At 38.6% G+C, this 6,741-nt stretch overlaps 1 pseudogene; it reads left to right on the top strand.

The window, feature by feature from the left end:
* Window positions 1–805: 805 nt before the first annotated feature.
* On the top strand, window positions 806–1,309 carry LOC129690529 (60S ribosomal protein L9-like; annotated as a pseudogene).
* Window positions 1,310–6,741: the final 5,432 nt, after the last annotated feature.

Genomic DNA, 6,741 nt, shown 5'->3' with positions numbered 1-6,741 from the left:
CTCTCTTTCTTTCTTCTTTCCTTCGTTTTTTTTTCTAACAAGGGAGTGAGTGAACATAGTCCCCATTATCACAAGTTAAAATCATTTGCCAAATTTGGGTAAATCATAGAGGTCATCAGTCTGCAATACAGTGGATAAGCCTTGCCATGGAAGAACCACCTTCATGACCATGGTATGTGCTCTGTCATATAAATATTGTTTATTTTGAGAACTACATAATTGAGTACTGCATCTACATCACCCCCACTCCACCCTTTCCCAAGCCTTCCTTTTTCCTCCCACTCCCTTCCAAATTCATGACCTCTTCTTTAATTATCACACACATATATACATACATATATATATATATATATATATATATATAGTCTACTGAGCCCATAGTTATTATTTTTAAGTTATCTCACCATTTTTGTTATGTTTAGATAAGAACCAGACTTTACTTCTCAGCTTTTGAAAAGCCTAAGTTTTCTTCATGGAGCTAGATATTACTTAATGTATTTTAATAGTTATTTAAAAGAAAAGATGTGAGGCCAGTGAGATACTCAGCATGTAGATAGGTAAGCTGCAGTCCAACCAGCAACCTGAGCTTACTATCCAGAACCTACCTGAGAGAGGGCTTAAACTGAAAGCATCAGGTTGTCCACTGACCTGAAGTCCTGTGCAGTCATGCTGATCCATGAACAAGCATGCATACACACAGAAATAATGATGCCATTAAAAATAGCATTATAAAAAAATAACCTCTCAGCCAAAGTTTTCTCAAAAATTACGTTGTTTAGCCCTCTTTGCCTCATCTACTGTGAGAATGAAGACTATTCTCAGCATCCAGATGGTCGACATCCCAGAAAATGAAGACATCAACCTAGAAGGGCAGACCCTGTGGAGGGACTTCAGTCACATCAAGGCAGAGCTGAGTCTTCTTGGAAAGGAAAAGAAGAGACTGCAGGTTCACAGATGGTGGGGTAACAGAAAGGAACTGGCCACTGTCAGACCATCTGCAGTCATATCCAGAACATGATCTAGGGTGTTACACTGGGCTTCTGCTACAAGATGAGGTCTGTGTATGCTCATATCCCCATCAACCTTGTTATCCAGAATCTTTGGTTGAAACCCGAAATTTCTGGGATGAAAAATCCATTCTCAGGGTTTGGAAGGTGTTGCTCGCTTTGTCTCTCAAGCCAAGAAGGATGAATTAATCCGTGTAGGAAATGATACTGAACTTGTCTCAAATCCAGCAGCTCTGGTTCAGCAAGCCACAACAGTTAAAAACAAGGATATCAGAAAGTTTTTGGGTGGTATCTGTTTCTGAAAAGGGAACAGGTAATGGTTATGGTTTCAGAGAGTTTAGTCCAAGATCAGCAGGTTACTATGCTTTGGGCCTCAGGTGAGGGAAAGCAATGGGCAGGAAGAATAAAGAATAAAGAAATAAATAAAGAATAAAGAATAAAGAAATGCAGTAAAGCATGTGCAGACTGTTCTTTTTAAGGGGGTTTCCTGAACTACCAAGTAACTCATCTCTTCATAGTATACCTACATGATTATATTCTGTGGCAAAGGAAACTGGGGAACACTTTTCTCTCTCACCCTCCCTTGACTGCCTGCTTACATGATCAAAGTAGAAAGTGTGTAAATCAGAGAATAACTGTGGCTCTTCTAAGCCTCTGTGGACATTCAATTAATCTACATTCCTTTGAGAGTCCTACAGAACCCAGTTTTTTGCAGGCCCCTTGAGGGTCTTCCCTGTCCTCACTGTTTCAGCCAAATTAGCGGTATGTCTGGTTTCTGTGTGTCTCCTTACAAATCACTAGTCTGCACCTGAAATTTTTTCTACTTAGAACTTTTTTTTTTCCTTCAGAATTTCTCAATAGTTCAGGGAGTCAACAGTCTCTTTGCACTATAATGGCCTATTTGTCTTAAATATTAAAAACCTATTCCCCTAAGCAATGTATAGAACTTAGTCTTGCCTAGACCTCTGGTAGGCAAGTTCTGAATCTACATGGTTTTATAACTGTATCTCCTATCAACACATGAACCTACAGCACTGCCTTCTGCAAACAGCTTACTTCATGCTATACCAGTTGGGGCTATCCAAGGTGGAGAGTGGGATGCATTTGGAGGTCAAATGTTGACTCCAAGTGTTTTCTTCAATCAGTCTCCACTTTCTTTTTTGAGATAGGGACTCTCAGTCTGGCTAGTAAATTCATGTCTCTTCCTCTCCAATACTGGGGTTGTAAGGCCAGATTTATGGGACCCTCAGTGACCACCAGGAGACGACTCAATGCAATAGCAAGAGAGCTTTATTACGAGAGCGATCGAACTTGGGACCCAAGTCTCACTGACACAGCAGTAGAGAAGTGGGACTCCGAGCTCTGAGTGAGCAGTATTTTTAAATGGAAAGTCTGTGAGCAGGGGGTTTCCATGGCAGCAAGCAGGGAAGCACAAGCCTTGGTGTTACAGGATTGGGTAAAGTTTAAAGGGGTGAGGTGACCTTTTCTGAGGCACACAATCACAATGGCTAAGACATATAATCCCAATGGGTAAAGCATATAATCACAATGGTTATTTTTCTAAACCACATCTGAAATATTGGGGAGAATTTTCCCACCTGATTCCCAACTGATTCTCATTGATTATTGCCAGGGAGATTCTCTCTATTTTCTATGAAGCATTTATTCTGTAATATTTCCTGGAAGCTGTTGCTAGGAGAGCTAACTTTGTTTTCTGCCAAGTGTACATTCTGTGATTTTTTTCCCGGTATCTGAATTCAGCTCCCAGTCAGATGGCTCTTTATTTCAAAATGGAGTTATAATGAGGCTAACTATACCTGGGCTAACTTAAACTCTTTAGGGTTACAGTACCCCGCCATACCTCAACTTTTATGTGTGTGATGAAATTGAACTGTGGTCCTTATGCTTCTACAGTAAGCACTGGACTAATGAGCCCTTTCTCCAGCCACTGTTGGTCTTTAATAGATTACATTGTCATCATAGTACATGTGCCATTCTCTAAAATTCATTTATTTTTATTTTTACTATCTGCTTTTTTTCAACACCTGTGTAACAGCACTGTCTCCCTTGCTGTTTACTCCTCTGGGCCCAAAACCCTGCCAGGTGTGGGCTAACTACTAGTTACATATCAAAATATGGGCGAAGATATTAATCTTCTTCCTATGTAAAACACCTACAAATGCAAATGCTTCTTTCTGTATGTTTGGGGGTATATTTCACAATAGAGGATTGTTGTTGCTTTTATTTGCTCATTGTCCATCCAAAGGTTTCCCTTCCAGGTTGTTTTTATATAAATTCATCCAAACACTTGCAAAAATTATTCTGGAAAATAATAGAATTTTCTGTACATTAAGACTATGACTATTTATGTTCTTTGTGAAATCTGAGCCCAACAACCCTACGGACTTTCATCCTTGCTTTATACTTTTGTGTTTATTAACAGTAGGTGAAACACAGGGTAATGTCCCTGTTCAAATGAGCTACAGAAGATGCCCTAATTTCTATTGCTATTCAATTACATTATCATAATTCAATCATAGATGAAGGTTTCTTCTCCATTCATTTCCCAAGAGACGCAAACATTTCTCTATAGACACTTTAATGGTTTAACAGATAATTTCTTATCATTATTCCTTAAATTATCATTTCTTTCCTTAAAAGATCCTAAGATCAGTTAAATTGTTAGATTCCTTAATTCAGTTTTTTTTTTTTTTATTCTTCCTCTGTCTACTTTTTATTTTTCTAGAGAGCCTTTACATATTTTGGTAGACAGAACTTGTTTTAAAAAGTTACTAATTTTCTTTTATTTTTAAATATTCATTATTTATTTTTAAGACTTTATATATGTAGATATTGAAGTGTCATATCTACCTCCATTTACCCTTACAACTACCCTCTAATTTCAAAACAGCCCCCTCCCCAAATTCTCACCTTCATGTCCCTGTTCTTCTATTTCTGATTGCCCACTATATCCAATTAGCTCTTCCCGTGTGTGCCTGGGTATAAGTTAGTGATGAGTGATGACTGACCATGTTGCAACACATGTTTTCACTTTGTCCTCTCTACTCTGTTGGGTGATGATTCTCAGGACATAGGCCCAGCCCTATTCATGATCATTGTTGTGGACAGGAGACTCATGTGCAGAGTAGGGCTTCTCTGGTGTCCTTCTTCCCTGCTTTGTACAATGAGTGGAACCGTTCATGCTTTCTAAAATCAGGCATTCCATAAATAAATGCTCGTTTACGGACTTGCTGTTTTGAGATGCTTCATCTAAGTAATGGAGTCAGTGGATCACTGTGAGCTACTATGGTTGTGTTTATTATCAAATGCATCTTTCTCTTTCTTCGTAATAGTAACGACAATCAATGACTTGCTGAAGCCTTTTTTTGGCGCCCGCCTTGAACTATACAACTGTGTATGACCCAAATCTGTTTAGGAGAGCTTCTCAAAACAAAGAAAAACAATCAGCCAAGCAAGGAAGTAAGTGTTCAAGTTTGGGGGAGATTTGATGTTTTGTGTCTTTTCACTGCTGACAGCTTTATTCCCCATACCTTACCCTTGCCTTATTCTTGCTGTGTCTCTGCCTGTTACAACTGTTTTTCTAAGAGGACTTTCTCACTCTCTCTAATAGGATCCAGTCTCCTCTTTTGGATCATCCATCTCTTTGGATTATATTTACTATTGATTATTATTAGTATTAGTATTAGCATTACCTCAAATTGTATATCTGTAAGGGTAAGTATCTATGTGTCCAGAGCATCATTTAGATACTATCTTTGTGTCATTGTGTTTTGAAACATATGTAACACAAGCTGGCTTCAAACACGTCCAGACAGCCAAGAATGACTCTAATCTTCTGATCCTTCTGCCTATACGTTCTGAATTCTAGGATTCCCAGTATACATGTACCCACACCCAGTTTGTGCAGGGCTAGAAGTAAACACAGGGCTTCCTGAATATTTCTCAAATGCTCTACCAACAAAGCTACATTCCACATGCAGTCAGACATTATCCTAAGATAGTAAAACTTTTATATTTATGTCTTGATAACCCTAAATAAATATTTAGTGAACAGAACTCTTTATTTCATTTTTTTCTGGTTCTCAAATATCTGTCTTCATTTAAAGTTTATCAGTGAGTTAAATATATGCCAACCTATTTCCTGTCAGCCTCTCATTACTGAGAAGTGTTTTCTGTGCAACGATGCCTGTTAAGACTGTCCAAGCTGCTTCTGCTCTCTTCCATAATATGACCCCAGCTACCTAATATTAAAATGAGGTGTCTGAACTTAATTTTAACTTTAATATAATGTAAGTATAATAATGAACTCAATGATAAAATTGAGTGCACCAAGAGGCTTAGTCACCTGAAGGAGACTTGGGGAACAAAGGAACTTCCCACTGCCGTTAGTAAGACTTGAAGATTGTCTTGGAGCTTGGCAAGTTGGCAAAGATTATGATGCCTTCTTAGCAAACCTAACCAAGGAAACAAAAGGACACAGAAGAAAGTTTAGGGGTGCTTTTGGTGAAGAGAGAACCCAGGAGGGCAGTGTGCCTTGCAAGAAGAAGCGAGGTGGGGGCTGGGAAAAAGGGAGGGTTCAATAGAATTTTGGGATCTATGGTCTTTTATTGAGGCAAGTGTAAAAACAGGATGTCTATCCAGGATATCATGGGCGTTGGACATATCTCAGGACCAATCAAAAGAAGAATAATTAAATGTATTACATTACTGTTGATTTAATGGAACAGACAATTAAAGATTGTTCTTTGTGTCCTCCAAATAAGGCTATGTGTTTGAGAAAGGAGTAAACAATCAAACTCATTACTTAGAGTTGGGGACAAGTAGGGGTAGCTAATTAAATTCAGGTCCCACTTCTCCTTTAGCTTGCAGTCAGGTTAGGGTCAGGCAATCCTCCCATTCTTTCCTTTGTAAGCCAGTGGTTCCGAACCTGTGGGTCACAGCAGATATTCTGTCTATCAAATATTTCTATTGCAATTCATAACAGTAGCAAAATTACTACCATAGCAATGAAATAATTATATAGTTGGGGGGGGTCACCACATTATGGGGAATTATATTACAGGGCTGCAGCATTAGGAAGGTGGAGAACCAGTGCAAGCCTTCCCAGGACTGCTTTCTATAAAGTTAGTGTTGGAAAGTTTCAAGTTGACTCTTTGAGAATCTGCTTTCTGCTCCAGCGACTAAACTTATTGCCTATACTCTAGGTTAAACATGATATCCAAGGAAGCAATGAGTATGAAAATTTTAAGTCATGATGACAAGAATGTTGTAATACCAGTGTAGAGATGGAACATCTAAGAAGATGATGAGGAATGAGAGAAACATCCTGGTGGCTCACAGAAACAGTGGGGCGACTAGAGCTATCCAGTAGTCAGGGAATCCAGGTATCAGCTCAATTATCATAAATTAAATAAGAAAATTATTTTTACCTCTAAGGAAAAAGTCGAGAATTAAGGTTGAGTAACAAATTAAACATTAATTTGTCAGTGTCCATATAAAAAAAAGGGGGAATCAGGGGATTTCTTTAGCTTGCAGCCCTGCACTATGCTGGCAGTTTTTGAAACAGAGAAAGCTGAAAATACAAAGGTCTGTAATATTTAGTAGGATTAGACCTCCCTGTGAAGTAGACTGAGGTAAAGCTAAAGAGAGAAAGAGTCTTGTATATGGTGTGTGTGTGTGTGTGTGTGTGTGTGTGTGTGTGTGTGTGTGTGTG

Source organism: Psammomys obesus, unplaced genomic scaffold (genome assembly GCF_907164565.1).
Source record: "Psammomys obesus unplaced genomic scaffold, mPsaObe1.curated_primary_1811, whole genome shotgun sequence".
NCBI classification, from domain to species: Eukaryota; Metazoa; Chordata; class Mammalia; order Rodentia; family Muridae; genus Psammomys; species Psammomys obesus.
This window is presented reverse-complemented; position numbering and strand designations above follow the sequence as displayed.